This window comes from Chrysemys picta, chromosome 2 (assembly GCF_011386835.1).
Source record: "Chrysemys picta bellii isolate R12L10 chromosome 2, ASM1138683v2, whole genome shotgun sequence".
NCBI classification, from domain to species: Eukaryota; Metazoa; Chordata; order Testudines; family Emydidae; genus Chrysemys; species Chrysemys picta.
Genome location: NC_088792.1, coordinates 13,696,025 through 13,717,857, shown reverse-complemented (window position 1 = coordinate 13,717,857; position 21,833 = coordinate 13,696,025).

Here is a 21,833-nt window from a genome sequence, read left to right as displayed (position 1 = left end):
AGACAAGCTTTTGAGCCACACAGAGCTCCTCTTCAGGTCTGGGAAAGGAGCTCCCAGCATCACAGAAAAATGCAAGGTGGAACAGATTGTTTCGTGTAACTGGAATGCGTTACCTAGGGAGGTGGTGGAATCTCCTTCCTTGGAGGTTTTTAAGGCCCGGCTTGACAAAGCCCCGGCTGGGATGATTTAGTTGGGAATTGGTCCTGCTTTGAGCAGGGGGTTGGACTAGATGACCTCCTGAGGTCCCTTCCAACCCTGAGATTCTATGATTCCCTTCAAACCCCGGGGGCCTGATTCTGATCTCACTTGCAGCAGTGTAAATCAGCAGTGGTTTTAGTGGAATTGGTTGTTACATTGGTACATAACTGAAGTGAGATCAGAATCAGATCCCACATCGTTAAGGCAGTAGAGCAGGGGTTACGTATGCAATACGCATTATATTATGGTCTGTGGGTAAAATTAGGGACTAAGTCATAGAATCATAGACTATCAGGGTTGGAAGGGACCTCAGGAGGTCATCTAGTCCAACCCCCTGCTCAAAGCAGGACCAATCCCCATTGGCTTTCAATGCGACACGGGTTCCTAATGATTTAGATGGTCTTTGAAAATTTTACCATATTTAATATAAATATATACTGTAAGGATTCCTCTTCCCCAATAGTTGGGTTGCTGGTGAGTGTGGTTAGAGGGTTAGAGAGAAGCCAGGAAATTGAAAGTGAAAGAAAACTCGAGTCTTTCATGTGGTGCTGCCTGTAGCCAGGTGTAATGGACACAGGCACTTCTGGGTGAGGGACCTGGCTTCCTTATTCTACCTGGATTCAGAGATTCCAAGGCCAGAAGGGACCATTGTGATCATCTAATCTGACCTCCTGTATAGCACAGGCCAGAGAACTTCCCCAAAATATTCCTAGAGCAGATCTTTTAGAAAAAACATTCAATATTGATTTAAAAATTGTCAGTGATGGGGAATCCACCACGAGCGACACTTGGTAAATTGTTCCAATGGTAAATTATTCTCACTTTAGAAAATTTACACTATATTTCCAGTCTGAAGTTGCCTAGCTTCAACTTCTAGTCATTGGATCGTGTTGTACCTTCACTGTTACATGGAAGAGCCCATTATTAAAAATTTGTTCCCCAGAGGGGAACTTGTAGACTGTAATCAAGTCACCCCATAACTTTTCTTTGTTAAGCTAACTAGATTGTGCTCCTTGCATCTGTTAATATAAGGCAGGTTTTCTAATCCTTTAATTATTCTCATAGCTCTTCTTTGAACCCTTTCCATTCTTCTTGAATTGTGGACACTAGAAATGGACACAGGATTCCAGCAGTGGTCACACCAGTGCCAAATACAGAGGTAAAATTACACCTCTACTCCTCCTTGAGATTCCCCTGTTTATGCATCACAGGATCATATTAGTTCTTTTGGCCACAATGTCTATTGAGAGCTCATGTTCAGTTGATTATCTACTAGGACCCCCCCGCTTTTTCAGAGTCACTGCTTCCCGGGATAGACTCCCCCATCTTGTTAGTATGGCCTACATACTTAGCTGGCCCCATCACTATAATATCAGAACCATTTTTTAATTTATCATCACAATTCTCTTGTGAGGCGGGGAAGCACTGTTATTCTCATTTTAATGATGGGACTGAGACACAGGGAATGTCTACACAGGGATGTGATTCCCAGCTGCATGAGACATACCCATGCTGGTTCTGATTTTACTCTTTTTGTTCTTCAGGCTAAAGACAGGCTGCTACAGATACATCCCTCTGAGAGCCATTGGACAATATTTCATACATTTCCTCCTCGATTTCTTCCACAGACTCCAAACCCTTGTTTTATTCTTTATTGCTGTCTCTGTAGTCTAGGAGATAGATGACCAGGACCATGATTTATGGACGCTGCCTGTGGAACACTTCATGCTTACTGTTTGATTTCTAATGTAAACAAACCCCACATAATTAGAGATGGGCTCAAGCTATAAAGCTCAATTCCAGATTTCAAATAGCCCAGACTCCAGGGGGTGACTGGATCCAAGCTTTTGGTTCAGCCTGTTAGAAAGATGGGATTCTTTAGCAAAACTGGGATCAGGACCTAGATTCGAATGCTGAACAACCCCAAAGTTACACCGATGGGAATCAACATGCTAAATATCACTGGCCTTTTCGTACCATCCCATCTCCCAACTAGAGCTGCAAGGAGCCATTGGTTTAGAACCTAGAGGGCTGCTGGTCCTTGCGTGACGACCACATCTACCCCACCACTCAGCAGGTCTGGGAGGGCACTGAGTCATAGGCTGTGAGCCTTGTGGGCCCAAGCACCACAGGATGTACCACCCACAGAAGGCCTGATTGGCAGCGCTCCTAGGGTCCCTGATTGGTCCAGGGACACTATTTAAGCCTGGAGGGGGACACCAGGGAGTTGTCTGTGCAATAGGTGGATCCTCAGCTGTTAGCAATGCCATGCCTTTATCCTGCTCTGTTTTGTTCCTATCCTGCTCAATTCTGCTCTTTTTCTGCTCTGGTTCCGGATCTGGTTACTGACATCGGCTCTGATTCCTGACTTCTGACTCCAGCTCCACCCACTAGGACTGGCCGTCCATGCCCAGGCTGTTACAATTGTCTAAGCCGGGACATTATCTTTAACATTTCCCACCATTGCTACTCCTGCTGGTCAGAGTGTAGAAAAGACCCGAGTGTAGATTTATTCTGAACAGGGTGCCTGACACACTGCTTAAAACACCCTGTCTGTTCTAGTGCTCCCACCAGCAGTCATATTACCACTCTGTGCCTCGCCTTCCCCATCTGTGAAATGGGAGTAATGATACTTGCCTCCTTTAGGTAGCACTTTGAGATTTATGTCTAGAAAGTGCTATAGAAGGGCTCGGCGCTATGATTCTCCTCTGAAATTTTGAGAGACCTTTGTTCAAAACAAAAGCATGAGCAAGATTTCCTGGCATCCTAGTGCATGGTGTGGAGAGGAGAGAAAGGAGGGAGCAGGAGAGGAGTGATTGGCCTTGGGGAAGGCTTCGCTTACTGGGAAGTTGTGAATTGCACCAAAGCCAGGACAGTAGAGTGAAACAAATTCCAGCTCTGCCTTCCAGCAGGGCCTGATTTAAATTGGATGCTCTAATAATGGAGTGATTGTCATGCAAATCTACCCAGGGACCTGGCTAGATGCAAGAGAGCAGGAACATGACAGGTACATCCATATATAGTCTATGCAAAGGTTAACAGTATCTTCCTTTCAATTCCCATGTATAAATGTGACTCAGAACGTCCCCTTAAAAAGGGCTTAATGGCGTCTTAGCTTGGAACATGAAACGTTTTTCAGGATCACCTTAAGCAAAAACAAAACAAAAAACCAAAGCACCCACCGAGTTGGCACCTAGGCAACTTCTGTTGGTGGAAAAGACAAGCTTTGGAGCTACACAGAGCTCTTCTTCAGTAAGGTTATTGGCAGCTGTAGTATTTTGGACCATTTCTGTAGATTTTTTTTTTAATTAGGGCGAGGTTCCGATGTATCTTTATGATCAAATGAAATGCAACAAGTGTGGAAATCTCATGCTGGCTCTAGAGGGCTTCTTTTCCTATATCAGAACTCCCGTGCAGTAGACTCCTTGGCACCTTTGCTAACATATTCAGTAATGAGTGCAAACGCGGTACAGCCAAACCCCAGCGTTCAAATATCACGAGATGGGTTGGTTTAAATATCATAGAATCATAGAATGATAGGACTGGAAGGGACCTCGAGAGGTCATCTAATCCAGTCCCCTGCACTCAAGGCAGGACTAAGTATTATCTAGATCATCCCTGCCAGGTGTTTGTCCAACCTGCTCTTTAAAAGCTCCAATGATGGAGATTCAACCACCTCCCTAGACAATTTATTCCAGTGCTTAACCACCCTGACAGTTAGGAAGTTTTTCCTAATGTCCAACCTAAACCTCCCTTGCTGCAATTTAAGCCCATTGCTTCTTGTCCTAGCCTCAGAGGTTAAGACCAACAATTTCTCTCCCTCCTTGTAACAACCTTTTATGTACTTGAAAACTGTTATCATGTCTCCTCTCAGTCTTCTCTTTTCCAGACTAAACAAATCCAATTTTTTCAATCTTCCCTCACAGGTCATGTTTTCTAGACCTTTAGAAAACATGACCATGGGTTAGTTCATTTTAAATAACATTCTTTCGGGGTTGTGTCTTTGGTTTCGAACCTTGACGGTCACACCTTCAACTGTTCTCTGTAAGCAGCAGGACTAGAATCTTCCTTTGCTTTTTAACGAAAGCTCAGATTTTGACCTAATCACATGACTCCAAGAGCCGGAACTTGAAGACAAACAGCAAATATTGTGAGACTCATGATAAAATAGCAAAAACTGGCAATGCTGCAAACATTAACTACTTAATCTTTACAACATTTCTGTGAGATGGATAGGCAGGTCAGTATACCCTGCATGTCAAAGATGTGGAAACTTGGGCACAGAGTGCAGGATCCTTGGTTGTTGTAATTAAATTAATTAATTCAATGATGTTCTGCTAATTTACATCAACGGAGGGAATTGAGAGATTAAGTAGATTACTTGAAACCATAGAGCTTGGATTAGAATTCAGAAGTAGAACTGGGCAAATATTGAATTTTTCAGTTCGTCGGCTATTTCAAAAAGTTGAAGAAAAAACCTGTTCCAGATGAAATGAAATGTCTGGTTTCAATTTTGATCGTATTTTAAATGTTTGGGGATTTTAAAAATAAAATTAAAGGAAATATTTGAATCAAAAGCTCATTTGAAAGCAAAAGATTGACATGTTGCATTTTGAAAATATTGAAGTGAAACATTTCGATTTTTTTCAGATTTTTTTTTTTCAAAATGAAGAATTCAGCAAAATTGACGCCAATTTATGGAATGTTTTGGTGTTGGTGAATCTGCACTTTTTTTGCCAAAAAAAGGTTTCCGCTGACAAATTTTGCCCAACTCTATTCAGGAGTTCCTAGTCCTGGTCCAGTGTTTTGTCCACTAGATAAGATTGCAGGGCCGCCCAGAAGGGGAGGCAAGTGGGGCAATTTGCCCCGGGCCCCGCAGGGGCCCCAGAAGCCCTGGCCCGGCAGCGGTCCGGGTCTTCGGAGGCATTTCGGCGGTGGGGGACCCTTCAGTCGCTCCAGGTCTTTGGCAGCATTTCAGTGGCGGGGGGCCCTTCAGTGCTGCCGAAGACGCAGAGCGACTGAAGGGCCCCCCGCTGCCGAAATGCCGCCGAAGACCCAGACCGCCGCCAGGTCAGTACAAGCGCCGCAGCTCCCCTGCTTTGCCCCAGGCCCCCTGAATCCTCTGGGCGGCCCTGCAAGATTGTGTCTCAGTTAGGACGTAACAGGCTTGTCTCTCCTCAGAAGAGGTGCTGCAGGGGAATAACAAGGCTTAGGTCGGGGGTGGCCTGGATCAGGCTTGGTGCCTGGTTGTAGGCAGAACTATCAATCTTCTGCTCATGAAGACAGGTACAGGGTGGAAACCCCAAACTCAGTGACGAGCTTTAAAAAAAGAATGAGCACAACAAATAGGAATTTGAAAAAAATCAAGCAGTGGGCAATTCTGTTTTCCTTTTTATCCCTTCGCCAGCTGTAATGCTTATTTCTGATTTGTATCGCGCTCGTGCCTAGAGACACCATTCAGCATCAGGGCCCCGCTGCGCTAGGTGCTGTACATACACAGAGAAAATGATTGTCACTTCCTTAGGATAGTGACTATCTATCTGGCTTTAGCCAGCTGCTGCTCTTCCAGGGCTGGTTCCAGCTAGTGTGGAGAGAGCTGGGAGATGGTGCTGTTTGACAGACGGGAGCTGTAGGTAGGTGTCAGCTGCATACCGTTGGCCCTGCAGCCTGCGTTCCATATTGGTGCCATGCAGATGTTGAGTAATATGCGGGAGAGAACTCAGCTCTGCAGGGCTGTGCAGGTGCCGGCTCCGGAAATGGAAGAACAGTCCATAGCATCCCTCTGTGTTCGGTCCGAGAAGAGTACCTGAAACGGCTCAGGCTGTCTCCATTACCCAGGCACCTCCTGGAATGTGTATCTTCTGCCACCGTATGAATGTCCTACATTTATAGACACTGACTCTGTGGGTGCTCCAGGGCTCGAGTACCCATGGAAAAAAATAGTGGGTGCCTAGCTTCCACCAGCCACAGCTGTTTGGGGGAGCCGCCGATCAGCTGTTCGGTGGCTGGCAGGAAGTGCTCGGGGGAGTGGGCAGAGCAGGGGTGGGAAGAGGCGGACCAAGGGCGGTGCCCCGGGGGAAAGGGGCAGAGTGGGGGCAGGGCCTCAGGGCGGAGTGGAGGTGGAGCACCCACCGGGAAAAATAAAGCTGAGTGTCTGTGCCTACATTCACGCCATCCACCCAGAACCTGATTCGAATGACAGTCTTAAATAACAACGGTGACGGCAGAATTTGCCTCTGCGACCCCCCTCAATGGATCTCAGCTCCTTTGCTGTCCCCGGCATTCGGACAGAGCAGGGCAGCTGTGATCTTCCACATGCATCATGGAGGAGGATTTCACCCTGACTGGAAAGCATATAGAGAGACATTGCCATTTAGGAGTCCTGAAGTCCCTATAGTCCTAGTGCCCCCCACAACTGGCCCTGTGCTCACTGTGAGTGGTGGAGGTGCTGTTTGGTGTACGCTGGCCTGCTCCGTCCTCCCAGGCATGAGCAAGAATGACTGCAGGGAAAGTATTGACTTTCTTTGCTAAGTGCTGAAGAAAAGAGTCAGATTGTCAGACAAGGAGACTGTGGCGGTCTCTGGTCACAGAACAAGCAGAGCAAATGCTGCCTGGTACCCGCTTTCCCTGCATAATCTTCCCAGTGCGCAGCAATGGTGCCAGGCTGGTCTTTTGTGTGAGTGACCCCCTGGGGCCTATGCAGGCTCACAGCTTGCTCTCTTCTAGGGCTTGGGGCCACAGCAGGTTGAAGGCATCCCCTCTAGGAGTGGAAGGAAGGTTGTCTCTGTGTCAGCTGGCCCCTGGACAGCTCTGCTGAAGCACTCATCGGTGGCAACCTGTCTGCTAGGAGGTCACCAGCTCTTTTCACGCTGGCCCCCAAAGAGCCAGTAGCTATTTGCAGCTTTCAGATACTACCAGCCTGGGCCAGATTCATCCCAGCAGTCTGGAGATGCTGTTTCCCATTGCCCGTCCTCGAACCCGGCCTGTCTGCTGTGAAGGATGTATGCCAGCTGCCCAGGCTCTCCTTGACTAGCGGGTTCAAGGCTGGGAGATGGCAGGGAGTCAGAAGTCAGTGCAGGGAAATAGATAACTGACAGGACAGGAGGAGTGAGATGGAGGAGCCCGAAGGCGCAACAGAGAGGAACAATTGTATTTGGCACATTTATAGTGCCTGGCATCTGAGAATTCCAAAGCACTTTACAAAAGTGGGTCTTACTGGGTGACTCACCTCTGTAACCTGCACCCCTGTAACCAGCAGAACAGCAAGGCAGGGCTCACTGCAGGGTACGTAAATCCGCTCTCTCTCAAATGCCCTTGGGCAGCGTTCTGAGGCCGTGCACACGAGGAGGGGCACTTTATATCGTCTCACTTAAAAAGTTTGTCTTAACTAAAGTATTACAATTAAAACTCAACCCTGAATAATTGAAAAGTGCCTGAGCCCAGAGCCATGAATACAGGAATGTACGTTTTAAATTATTTTTAATATGCTCTGCAAGGCATCCATAAAAGACCCCTTGCCAATATGCATTTGAATTCCCTGCGTTAGGCTTTGCAGAATTTAAATTCATTACATTGCGAAGGATTGGAACCCCCCCAGCATTTCAATTAGATGGAGCTCTCGTGGTCAAAAAAAAAAGGGAGGAGGGGGGAGACTGAATGCGGGATTGGCAACAGGACACAGCAGCTATCATCTGTAGGTCACTGGTTTCAATCCAGGCCAGGCCCTTAGCAATCTGCCTATGTTGCAATGAATTGTTAGCTGCAGCCCAGTGTCTCGGGAACAGGTGTCAGATCTCGGACGCTGACATTTATTCATGTTTGGAAAGCTCTTGGAGATCCTTATTTGTACGTGCAATGGGCACCTTTCTTGGCAGCTAGGCCTATATCAGTATTAATTGGCACCCTTGGCCTCATAAGTATTAGCTGTGACCCTCTTGCTGGCAGACAAATCAGAGACGCCAAGGATGGAATGGGCCATGGAGACCGAGCTGCCCTCTGAACCCTTAAGGCGATGCGTCCATCCCAGGTGTTGCCTCAAGCATAATAGCAAGGCAGAGGTGGGGGAACTCAAGGTCCTCACAGGCACCGTTAATGTACATTGCACATCCTGCATATTAATTAATAAGCGACGTTCCTGCTTACGTGCAGGTGATGGGGGTCAGCTTCTAGGACGGGGCACGGAACCATAGGCCAGTTTGGCTGAGTCACCTGCTGCCAGATCAGGGGAGACACATTGGCTCCAACGCCAGAGCACACGAGGTTGAGAGTCTCTCTGGGGCAAGAGGGAACTGGGGCCCTGATCCAACGTAGCACTGAAGCATGTGAATGGTCCCGTTAAAGTTAAACAGGTGCTCAGGCGTTCTGCTGGATCAATGCCTGGGGGCCCACAGAAGAGAGGTCCTGCAAGGACAAGCCGCAGGAAGAGCCAGGCTCAAGAGTAGGGATCGACAACCTTTCAGAAGTGGTGTGCCAAGTCTTCATTTATTCACTCTAATTTAAGGTTTCGCGTGCCAGTCATACATTTTAATGTTTTTAGAAGGTCTCTTTCTATAAGTCTATAATATAGAACTAAACTATTGTTGGATGTAAAGTAAATAAGGTTTTTAAAATGTTTAAGAAGCTTCATTTAAAATTAAACTAAAATGCAGAGCCCCCCGGACTAGTGGCCAGGACCCAGGCAGACTGAGTGCTACTGAAAATCAGCTCGCGTACCGCCTTCGGCACGTGTGCCATAGGTTGCCTACCCCTGTTCAAGAGGAAGCTCGGGGAGAGGTTTATGCCAGCTATATAAGTACAAATAAAGGTTAGTCCCCTGGGGGGCAGGGGGAGTTGGGATAATATCCAGCATGGGCGAACAGTGTGAACAGCAGTGAGTAGTGACCTGCTACAGTGCAATACAGGGAGCTGCAAACGCCATCACTCTCAGACACACCATGAAAACACGCGGTATCATACCCTCGCAGAGTTTTATAATCCTGGCTCTGGTACAGGGATGTGTCCCTGAGCCCTGCTTGGGGCTTTCATCCTCCCATTCAGCCTCGGGATAGTGGCTGTCCTCCTTAGATTGTAAACCCTTCGGGGCAGGGACCCTTCCCTTTGTTCTGTGTTTGTACAGCACCGAGCACAAGGGGGTGCTGATCCCAGACTGAGGCCCTTAGATGCTTCTGTATATATAATAAATAATAATAATAATGTGTCTGATCAATTTGAAACCTCCACACTAGATGCTGGATTGAATAAGAAATTTTCTCTGGCTTCTCCACATCTCCACTTCTGATTCCAGCCCTGAGGGGCTCTCTGCTAATCTGTCCCCCACCCCCATCCTAGCTTTTTAAGGGCCTCCTCTCCCTGAATAGCTCCAGGAGTGGGCTCTATATATTATATATTATATTATATGATATGACTGTAGTGTCTAGTAGTCATTGACCAGGGCCCCATTGTACTAGGTGCTGTACAAACAGAACAAAAAGACAGGCCCCACCCTAAACAGTTTACAATCTAAGACAAGCGACAACAGGTGGATAACAGACAGACCACTGGGGCAAAACAGAGAAACAATAAGACACTATTATAACATTACATAAGTACAAACTCAATGCAGTGTGATCTTCCTGAGTCTGCAGATAGACAACACGAGTGCCTCTATCACTATTCACAAGCATCAGTAGGGGGGAAATGGCATGATTCTTGACAATTTTACCGATGCCTGTAGAACTCTGAATACCAAACCAAAGTGATGTTCAGTTCACACTGCCACTGCTTTGTAAATTTCTGAGCAGCAGCAGAGGCACTAGTGCTGCCAATCTGCAGACTCGGGAAGATGAAACTGCACTGTTTAAACTTGTTTCACATTCAGAAATTTAATTTTGCAACCTTAAAGGCTAGAAAAGAAATTTAAAACCAGAAATTGGAGCTAAAACCCTGAATACACTGGTGGTTTATGCTCATGTAAGTGGTGATGAGCAAACTTGACAGTGATTCAGTTTGGGAAAGCATCCAAAAGGCTGGACCCTTCTCAAAAGTTCATTTGAACTTCTGCCCTGTAGAAACTGGCCTGGCAAAAATCACAAGAAAACCGGATTTCTTATAGCTTTTTCAGCAACTCCTCTTTTCAACCGGGGGGGGGGGGGCCAGGAACTGGTGTTTTGGAATTTCTGCCTGAAAGGAGGGAATTCAGAAGCATGTCAAAATATTGTCTAGTGGGGTGAGTCAGTTCTTATTTTATCCAAACTGGTTCATTCTCCATCCTTCATCGTAGTCACATTCCAAGCATGCGACTCCACTTTCGGGAGTCCCTCCCATTCCATCAGCCTCCCGGCCCAGCAAGATAAAGACCCAGACCGTCCCCGAGCCTTAGCTCCCTGATGCACTTCCCTGCTGGTAACATCCAGATGGATTCACGCTCCCAAATGACAAAATACTCCTGACCTCCCCCATGACAGTGGGGCCATCCGACTGCTGCCAAACCCTCCTCCCCCACACTTTGCTAGCGTCTGCTTCAGGCGCCCACATGCCTGGCTTGTCTCAGAGCCCTATAGATCCTCAGGCCAGCCAAGGCAGCTGACACGGACTGACCCCAGTTTAACACAGGGCAAGATGCATGCGGAGACAGATGTAACTTTTCCATTATTGTGATGAGAGCATTAAAGGGGCAGCTACTGTCACCATTTGTGCAGTATTCTAGACAACATGGTCCGTGAACCTAGCACGGCTGTCGTTTCAGACTGGCTTGTGTCCTGAGTTGGGGGAGGAGTTGTGTGTTTGTGTGTTTTCAATGCATCTAATACTAGGCCAGGAAGAGGCAGGCTCTTACCAAAAAATAAATAAATAAAATAAAATAGATGATTCTCTTTTCAGGGAAGGGAGCGTGAGGGGCAGCGAAAGCTCAAAGGAATGTCTAATCCGTTTCAACTGTTAAGGGCCTTTCTGGGTTTGCAAGTGCCCCTCCTGTGAGGCACCCCAGCGTGGAGACATTGGCGCAGGCTGTGTAGTCCAGAAAAACAGGAATGTTGAAAACTGAAGAGGCCCCATTCCTGGGGAGGGGGGTCGAGGGAAGGAAAGAACCGTAATGTCTGCGAAGAAGAAAAATATGTGGAAAGGGAAGGAGACAGCCTGCCATCTAGTGGGATTTGCAGGCTGCTTCATGCCAGCAGTTATATAACCTGAAAATGGGAGGCGGGGGCGGACAAAAAACACCCCAAACTGTTTTTAATGCAAATCCAGTCCGAGCATGGAAGCACAAAGGAATGTGCATTCTGGGGAATCTCAGGTTATTTCCCTGTGTCGTTTTCTTTACCAGTTGAACTGCACAACCCAGTGATATTAGTGGCCGTTCGGCCTTTCTCCCAAGACATACAGGGCTATTGGGTACATCTGCTAGAGAAATGCAACGAGACATCGGAGCATAAATGCATTAAATGAAATACGCTGATCTAAAAAAGTTGAATCAAACGGCTGTGTGTTCTTCTCTTGCTTTTTTCCTTCCAGCCTGTCTTCCCCTCTCCTCCCACCTGATTCATTCTATCCATCTGAAGTCCCACTGGCTTTTTCCTGCTCTTTATTACATTTTTTTCCTATTTTTTAAATTTAGGAATCATTAACAGGGTTACAAATCCTCGCCATGCAACCATCAGAAACAAAACCAGTGAGCTTTTGCTGAAAGAGACGTTATCCGGGACTGTAGTTATCAGATCTCTCTCTTTAACAGGGTGTTTACCATATAACAGAGCGAGCATCTTTACAACGCCTATGACATGTGGTTTCTAGTGATATGATTGAATCGAGCGAAATCGTTGATTACACACATTGAACAGACCAGGCACGTCTATCAAATGGTAATCATCACAAAAATTGGACAGGTGTGTTTTTGTTTTTGGCAGGTGAATGTACTTTGTCGGAATATTGAATAAAAGGTAACCAAATATCTAAGTATCTATTTGTTCTCGGGCTATTTTGCTGGGTATGTAATTGCTGTGTTAATTTTTCCATAATGTCACCTTGACATTTTTTGAACCATTCCTCGCTAGTTGGACTTTATTCCTTTATTAAACAATTCCTTCTCCTTTCCTTTCTTTGAAAAGCAGCTTCTCCTTCCTTGCCATTCTTGTCCTGTCTCTCATTTGCCCGACACTGTGTTACCTCCACCCTCTTCTATCTCTCGGGTTTGTTTGCCTCCCGCCTCCCCTTCTTCTCTCTGCTTGCCGCAGCATTGTCTCCGTCCCCCTTGCTCTTACCTGCACTCCCTTGAATGTCCCTGCTCCCTTCTCCTAGTGGGCAGAGCACTGACTGAGACAAAGAAGACCTGGGTTCTATTCCTGGCTTAGCCACTGGCTTGCTGGGTGACCTTCGGCAAGTCACGTCATCAAGCTCTGCCTTAGTTCCCCACCTGTAAAATGGCAATAATGTAAAGTGCTTTGAGGTCTACTGATAAAAATGCCATGTACCAGCTGGGTGTTATTGAACTATATACCAGCTCCTTCCCTTCCCCAAACCTGAGTCTGTCTCTTTCTTCCCTCTTCTGGAGGTTTCCCCCACAGCCTGGAGCCTCTTCTTCCCTCACTTGGTTCTCCTTTAGAGGGGAAGGGGGAATGCATTTGGGAAGGTGAAAGGGGCATAAGCCATCTGGGGGACAGCATCAGATGGGAGGAGGCAAAGGGTGAAACCCTGGACCCACTGAAATCAAAGGCAAAGCTACCATTGACTACAGTGGGACAGGATCTCACACCGTGAATCAGATGGAGGGGGAAAAGCGGGACAAAAAGAGTCCATTGGCAGGGGGGAGTGGTGGCCCTAGCATGTAGGGGCCAAAATATATTGATGGATACAAGTTTTCCCCTAAGCATGCTGGGGGGGGGGGGAATAGAAACCCCTGAGACTTCACTGCAAGGTGGGGAGAAGCCGGATAGGCAGGTGGGTTGAGTGGAGGGGGGGGATTGCCAGGGTCTTATGGTGGCCTCCATTGCTGCAGATACACATCCAATCTCTGGGTGCTTAGCTGGACCCCAGCCCTTTGGAGGTTCTCCCATCACTAGCTCACAGGTCCTGTTACAGCACGGAAGAGGGTTTGACATGAGGCTGTCCAGTTTGAGGCCAAGATCATTAAGTTTCACATTAAAAATAACCCAACATTCACCAGGATATGCAGAGAGCCCTGTGGCAGCCCCCATCCCCTGGGGAGGTGTCCCTGGAAAAAAAATGAAAATTATTGATGAGAAAAGCCCTGGATCCCCTCTTCATTTGCCCCCCGCCCCTCATGTTGCCTACCAGCTCCTTTTTATAAGAAGGGACTCCCCAAATATCAGGGAGTTTATATAGGTCCTACTTTATACTCAGGATTGTAAGGATCCATGGAGTGGAACCCAGGTCTGAGGAGCCTGGGATGACGGACATTCCCACATGCCACTGGGAGTCTGTGCTGAGCCACAGGAAGTACCGCCCAAAGGAGCCAGTGTGACACTACCCTATGGCCTTCTGATTGGCCAAGCGCACTATTTAAACCTGATGGTTGGCCCAGGAAGTTGTCTGGGCAACCATCCAACCTTCCGACTCGCTGCAACTCCAGACCTTACCTTGTCTTCTGATCTCCAGTCTCCGACCCTGGCCTGACTCTGAACTGACTCTTGCCTCTTGATTCCAGCCTGGTACTATCTCTCGTCTCTGAGTGCGGCCTGACTCTGACTCTCGCTTATCGAACCTGGCTCTAGTGATTTCTCCCACCCCTGCTCACAGACTACCGTCTTATGGTCATCTTTGACATGTGGACCCCAGTCCAGCTGTGACTGCTAGGCCTGAATGCCTTGCAGTTTGCTGAGACCCACTTTTGACCCCCCTCTGTGGGAGCCCCTTAACAGGGATATGGAAGGGGTGGGTCCATCACTACCCACTGGACTCCATGGGATACCAGGTCTGCAGGTGCGGGTCACACAACTCCAACCGAGAACCATCTGCTGCGGTCCCAAGGGGCACAGCTCCTAGGAGAAAATCAGACACTCAAGAGCAGCTAGGGTGTCCCAGGAAGAGAAGTCCAGACGTCAGGCTTGGGTTGGGCCACTGTCTTCTGAACAGGGTCCCACAGTACCACTACCGGAATGTTTTGATAGGACCCACCAGAAATTCAGTGGGTCCCTGAGCCAATGACATCTCCTTTTCCTGCTACTCCCTGCAATGTGCCCCACTGACCAGGCCAGGGTGGGACTAGCGATCGGTTTGCTGGCCAGAGAAGCGCTGGATTAGGCCTCCCCACTGCTGCAGCAGGACAGGCCAATGTTAATGGACTGGAATGTCGTCCTGCCAGCATTTTCCACAATTTTTGATGACTCTCATTGTGCTCACTCAGCAGAAGCCGCACTATGAAGGCTCCGGCAAGGGCCAGCTTCCTCATATTCTGCCCAGTTCTGGCAGTTTGCAGCTGACGTTGAGTGGAACGAGGCACCCCGACTGCATCATTTTCAGTGTGGATTTAGTGAGGAAGTAAAGGACGACCTTGCCCGGGTCGAGACCTTGACCAGCTTGGATGCCTTTACTGACCTCTCTCTCTGTATTGACAACCAGCTGCATGAGCGAAAGGAGGACAGAAGAGGCACCATGCCACTGCTTTGCCCACATCCCACACTGAAAACCCCAGGGCCCAACCACGAATCGATGCGAGTTGATCTGGGCCACCGACACTTGACCATGGAAGAAGAGAAATGGCGACAGAACAATAATGTATGCTTTTGTGGCAGAGCACCAGGATGTTAGAGGGCTTTCCCTTCACCCTCCCACTTCCCCAGTTCTTGTCACGCAGACAGCAAGCAGCAAAAGACCAGAAGTCCAAAGTGCAGACAATGCGATGTTTATTGGGATTAGTTTACAAGCAAGCATATTCCAAAGCCCTTCACACCAATCGGGCTTATCTCTATACGCCAATAAGAGTCTGTTCCCCAGTGTTCCCTTCCCAGCTCTGATGCCACAGAGCGTTTACCCTGCATCCCCCTTCCCAACTCTGACACCGCAGAGTGTTTACCCCTTGTCCACCTTCCCAACTCAGACACTGCAGAGCCTTCCTATGTCCTTGTTCCACGTTCCCAATTCCCTGTTCCCGTTCTCCCCTTAACAAACATGATTCCAATTTCCCTTCCCCCCACTTCCTGTTTGACCCCAATTTATATACTAATATTCTCAGCTATACCTTAACCAATCATTTTACTGACATTTAACTAACCAATCCTAGCATAATTCTCTAACCAATTATATCCCACTACCCTAATTAACTTACACCTAGCACAATTAATTATACAGCAGACAGGAACACTTAGAGAACCAGACAGAGTAACAATAGAAAAGTGGGGGCCATAAAGATAAAACAATGCAGAAATGAGGGTTTCACAACCACAACCATTGATAAGTGATTTCTTGCCAGACAGGATGCTATCAAACTACGTTTTCTTTAACCATCTTAAGATCTGTTTTTTTATCTGGTGGTGATGGGCACTATCAGGACAGGATCGTTTCCTAACAGCCCAATAGCACCTTATTTCAGTGTGACTGGTTTGGAATGTGAGGATGTGACTGTAGGATTCCCAGCTTATGGCTGACTATGGTGACCAGACGTCCCGATTTTATCGGGACTGTCCCGATATTTGCTTGTTTGTCCCGCGTCCCGATCAATGTTAGGTCGGGACACTGGACAAACAAGCAAGGCTCCCGCGCACAGGTGCTGGGCGCGCGCAGCATGCGCACTGCTGGGTCCCCGCAGGAGGCCCGGGCTCGGGGGGTTCGGGCCCGGGCGCCAGATCCGCAGCCGCCGAGCGCCACATGCTTGGCCAGTGGCCGCTTCCTCCCCCCGTGGCAGTGGGAGCTGCAGCAGCAGCTGCTCCCGAGTCCCGCTGCCCAGGTGGGGAGAACAGCCGCCGCCTGGCCCCACGGGCCGCCCCACTACTCTCCCTCCAGATACCGCGCCCGAGTCCTGCCTGCTCGGGGCCAGGCCGGACTCACACTCACCCTGGCCCCGCACTCCTCTGCGTCTCCCGGGCCTCCCTCCAGCGCTTGCGGAGGGAGGAGGAATGGGGGGCGGGGGGTTGTTGTTGTTTTTTTGCTCTGCAGCCGTTTTTTTTTTCCTCTGCCCCCCCGCATCCCGATATTTGACCTGGGTGATCTGGTCACCCTATGGCTGCCCCTGCTGCTTAGCCAAAGGCCTTAGCCTAAGAACAAGGCCTCAGCCTATCCTAGTGAGAGAAGGCCCAGACACAGGCGGACTGTGATTTTGATTCTTTGTTTTTATACCCCTGTAACTATCTAAGTGATAAAAATACAACTAAGTTCTTAAAGTATAGGCCTTTACAGGCAGGCCTGAATATCTATATTCTAACACAGGACATGCCCATGTCCCTTGCCAGTCGCAGACATCTACCGCCAAGGAATCAGAAAACAAGTGAGCCCAGGCCATGTGGGAGGAGGGCGGCCTGGGCACCACCACCGGTAGTATGCTCCTAAACTACCCTCCCAGCCCCTGAGGGAAAGCCAATCCATAACACGTGGGCCCTCCCCACGCTTCCAAGGACAAATAAAATTATGTACCATGGATGGAGCCCTGATTGATTCTGGGGCTACCAATAACGTCATAGAGGATAAAGCTACTCAAGCACTACAAATCCCCCTCTGATGTTTTAAGTCTACATCAGTCTTTGGAGAGATGATAGATGGGTCCCTCCCTTCCCTGGAGATAGTGACACAGGAAATAGTATCCCTAGAGGGCATACACCAGAGTCATCAGGAAGCGTTACAATTCAATGATCCATTCTTCACACTTCCCTCTAATTCTCGGTATCACCCAACTAAAGCAGCAGGTCCCTTGCATCTCCTGGCAAGAGAAGAAGATCAGCCTCCCCTCTGAATACTACTGAAGGGTTTTCCTGCGTGCAGCAGGGCCCAACCTTTTGATCTGGGGCTTGTGCAGCCTATCAGAAGCGACAGCATCTGTGGGGGAACCCCAGATGGTGGTGACTAGTCAGAAGAAGCCACTCCCAAGCCTGAATCCCCATCTCCCTGATAAGTATTGGGATTGTGCAGACGTTTTTGTAAAGAAGAATGCAGATACGCTACCTCTGCACTGGGATAATGCCTGCCCCATAGACTTGCAACTGGCATCTGCCAACTGGATCGAATGGATTCCCCATATGCAGGGGGAGCTTAAGGACCAGCTCGAAAAGGTGAAAAGGGACTACAAGAGGTACACAGACTGCCGACATCAGGAAGGCCCATCTCTCATGGCGGATCAAAAGGTGTGTGTCTTGCAGCAAACCACTTCTGTACCAACTGGCTGATCCACAAGCTAGATCACCAGTTCCTTGGACCCTTCCAGATCTGTCAGCAAGTCAACCCCATCACCTTCAAATTGCAGCGCCCTCGATCCCTTAACATACATCCTGTTTTCCCTGTATCTCTCCTGAAGCCTTACTTAGAGGACCCCTTTCCCAATCGGTCCCAACAGCCTCCCTTGCTGCTCCAGGTCCAAGGGCATGAGGGATATATAGTCCACATTGTCCATGACTCTACATTTGTAGAGGGGGAGACTGTACTACCTAATGGATTGGGAGAGCGATGGTCCTGAAGAGTGCTCCTGGGAATCTGCTGCCCGTGTCCTGGTAAAAAGGTTTCATCAAGACCACTCAGACACACCAGGCCAGGTGCTAACCTGAAGGAAGGGTGCTGGTCATGTAAGGAACCATGGGCTAGAATCTGGGTCTTCAGAGCCTGGAATTACTGACCATCCCACAATGCCACTGGCTAGGGAGCACTATGGGAAATAGGAACCACAGGAAGTATCGCCCAACGGATCCAGAGTGACAGTACCCTGTGGCCCTCTGATTGGCCAAGTGTACTATTTAATCCTAGAGGGTGGCCCAGGAAGTTGTCTGGGCAACTACCGTGACTCCAGACCTTGCCTTGTCTTCTGATTGCCAGTCTCCAGCCCTGGCCTGACTCTTGCCTTCTGACTCCAGCCTGGTAACTGCTTCTGATCTCTGGTCTCCAACCCTGGCCTGATTCTGACTCTTGCTTATTGAACCTAGCCGTAGTGATTCCTCTCCTCCCTGAATACTGTCTTGTGGCCATCCTTGACATATGGATCCCAGCCCAGCTGTGATTGCTAGGCCAGACCCCCTACACCCCGGTCTATTACAATGAGACAATGCAACATCCTGGGAAGGAGGAGACATAGATGGCTTCCCTCTGCCCATTGCTAGGGGGGGGGGGGGGGAGGGGGAAAGCACCCATGGAAGAGAAGAGACCTATTGGTAAAAAAAAGAAGAAGAAGAAGAAAAAAAAAAGGGTGAACAACTCTATTTTTAGGGTGCCAGGATGCAGGAACCCTGCATAGGAATTGCAGACCTGAGGTCCATCTAGTTCAGTATCTTGTTTCTGGTCAGTGCAAGATGTTTCTGAAGAACGTGCAACAAACTCTGAGGAGGTAGTTCTGGACTAACCTGCCTTCAAGATGTTTCTTCCTGACCCACATTAGTTGGAGGTTGGCCTATATCCTGAAGCATGAGTTTATATCCCTTCCAAACCTACTGGGCTGTTTTTTTTTTAATCCTTATGATTACAACACTGGATGTTCTTGCTATCCATAGAAATGTACAATCTTTATTTTTTAAAGTCATGCTAAGCTGTTGGCTTCAATGATACACTAGCAATGAGTTCCACCAGCTAATTGTGTGCTATACTGGAAAGTATTTCCTTTTACCTGTCTCAAATTTGCTGCCTTTCAGCTTCACTGAAACTTGGTTTTTTGTCGCTGGAAAGGACAAGTGCCCAGGTTACTGTCTCTGTACCATTTAATATCCTGTCTACCTTTATCTTGTTCCATCCTATTAATTTCCTCTCAGTGATAGAGTCAAGAAGCCCAATCTCTTTAACTAAACTTGACTTGATCACAGTTGATAAGTACCTACCTAGGGAACAAATATTTCATAATGGGCTCTTCAGTCTATCAGACAAGGATCTAACAAGATCCAATGGCTGGAAGTTGAAGCTAGACTGGAAATAAGATGTAAATTTTTTATCAGCGAAGGTAATTAACAATTGGAATAATTTATGGAGGGTTGTGGTGGATTCTCCATCACTGGCAATTGTTCAGTCAAGACCGGATGTTTTTCTAAAAGATCTGCTCTGCTTCAAACAGGAATGAATTCAGGGAAGTTCTCTGGCCTCTGTTATACAGGAGGTCCAACTAGATCAGAGGTGGGCAAACTACGGCCCGCGGGACCCTCCTGTCTGGCCCCTGAGCTCCTGCCCTGGGAGGCTCGCCCCCGGCCCCTCCCCTGTGGGTCGCCCTCCCCCACAGCCTCAGCTTGCTCCGCCACTGGCACAATGCTCTGGGCGGCGGGGCTACGAGCTCCTGGGACAGCGCAGCTGCAGAGTCCAGCCTGACCCGGTGCTCTGTGCTGCGCAGTGGTGTGGCTGGCTCCAGCCAGGTGGTGCGGTTGTAGCGCCGCCAGCCACTGGAGCTCCAGGCAGTGTGGTAAGTGGGCAAGGAGCGGGGGGATTGGCTAGAGGGCAGGGGAGTTCAGGGTAGTGGTCAGGGGGCGGGGGTGTGGATAGGGGTTGGGGCGGTCAGAGGGCGGGGAACAGGGGGGTTGAACGGGGGCAGGGGTCCCAGAGGGGCAGTCAGGAATGAGAGGGGGGGTTGGATGGGGTGGCGAGGGGCAGGCAGGGGCAGGGGCTCCGGGGGCAGTCAGGGAGAAGGGGTGGTTGGATGGGGCAGAGGTCCGGGGGGGGGCAGTCAGGAATGAGAGGGGGGGTTGGATGGGGCGGCGGGGGGCAGTCAGGGACGGGGGTTCCCTGGGCTGTCAGTGGATAGGGGGGTTTGGATGGGGCAGGAGTCCCGGGAGCGCCGTCAGGGGGCAAGAAACGGGGGGGCGGATAGGGGGCAGGGCCGGGCCACACCTGGCTGTTTCGGGAGGCACAGCCTCCCCTAACCGGCCCTCCATACAATTTTGGAAACCCGATGCGGCCCTCAGGCCAAAAAGTTTGCCCGTCCCTGGACTAGATGATCACAGTGTTCCCTTCGGGCCTTGGGCTCTACAACTCTGCAATCAACAGCTTTCAATCTCATCTAGTTCACTTCAAAGGTAGAAAAAAGAAATGTTCTCTAGGCCCCAGCTCTACTGGTGTGCTCACTGTACGGAAGAAGGCAAGGACACGCTCTGCGGGTTTTTAGCCGGGCCGCAACTTTATATTAGTCAAATTACATCCAAGGTTCCCATCCGGGGACAGCCCAGTGCAGTCACTCGCACCCCATTTTTTGGCCAATTCTTTGGGAGCTCCCACTTCAAGGGGAGCTAATCATCACACTAGGAGAGTCTCTGGGAATCTCCACCCACCCGCTAGCATCCCTCCCTCTTTCAGAGGTCGAGACGAGAGCAGACCTCAACACCCAGCCAGCACCACCAAACAGCGCATTGGTGGGGACGGTCTGCTTGGGGGTAGTGTCCTGGCTCCTGGTTTGCATTTGCCACCAAGGGGTTAAACATGTGGCCTCCCATCTCGCAAGGAGATGCCATCGGGATGCCCACTGTGCCGCTTGCCTCAAAACTGTAAGCCACTACCTTACGAGAATGCCTCACCATGTGAGAACTTTGCTGCTGCTAAGCTGTGTGACAGCCTCCTGCCACACCAGCCTGTCTGCCTTGCCAGCAAACTCCTTGTAGCTCTGCCAGTCCAAACCTTGCCTTGCAGGTACCAGTCAGCAAAGCCCTGTTCCTGAGTTCCAAGAGACGTCTCCCTGCAGTGTCCAGTCCCTCTCGCTGGACACTCACAAAAGTTACGTTCACTGTCTCCAAAGAGCCAGAGCATACGCCAGCCTCTTAGTTTGGCTGAAGATTCACACAGCAATTCAATATAACAGCACGGAGATGGTTTTGTAATACAACAAGAATAGGTTTATTAACAAAGAACACAGATTTACGTGATACCAGGCAAGAATCAAAGAGACAGAAAAGGGTTACAAAGGAACAAAAAATAGCACGCCTCAGACTTCACTCTGCAAGCTAAAGCTTTGCCTAAAACTGTTTCTCACTCACAGCAAGTTATCAACAGCTTCTGCCCTTCACACCAAGAAGATCCACCATTCACAGGCTCAGAGGGTGCTGTTCCCTGGGGTTCTCTCCCCTTCTTTATATAGTCCTTTGAAGTGTATCCCCAGATAAAGGTTTTCTCCCCTGCTGCTTGTGCAGATGCCATGCTGTCTCCATCCTCCTCTGGTCAAGTTGCTCCTCTAGAACATAATGTAACTTTAGCGCCCTCGTGGCCAAGATGGAGTCTGCTCTGCAGGCAGCTCTGGCCAAGAGAAGGCGCGCGCAGGAATGCAGCAGGAGAAATCCCTTCCACCCCAGGGGCACCTGTTCCAAACCCCCCAGAGTGAACACACACACCCACAGGAAAAGTACAGTGGCTATAACAAGGGAAATATTTATTTACAGAGGGATGAGAGGAGAAAAACAACAAGGGGAAATATAGGGGGAGCAGTAAGACAGGGTTGCATCCAAGCCAAGACCCCACAGGCCCAGTGGGAGCACAGTCTGGAAGGGCAGACACTGAGCAATGTGTCTGCACACAGAGTTCAGGAGTCCTGAGCAAAGTTCCAGTCCAGTGCT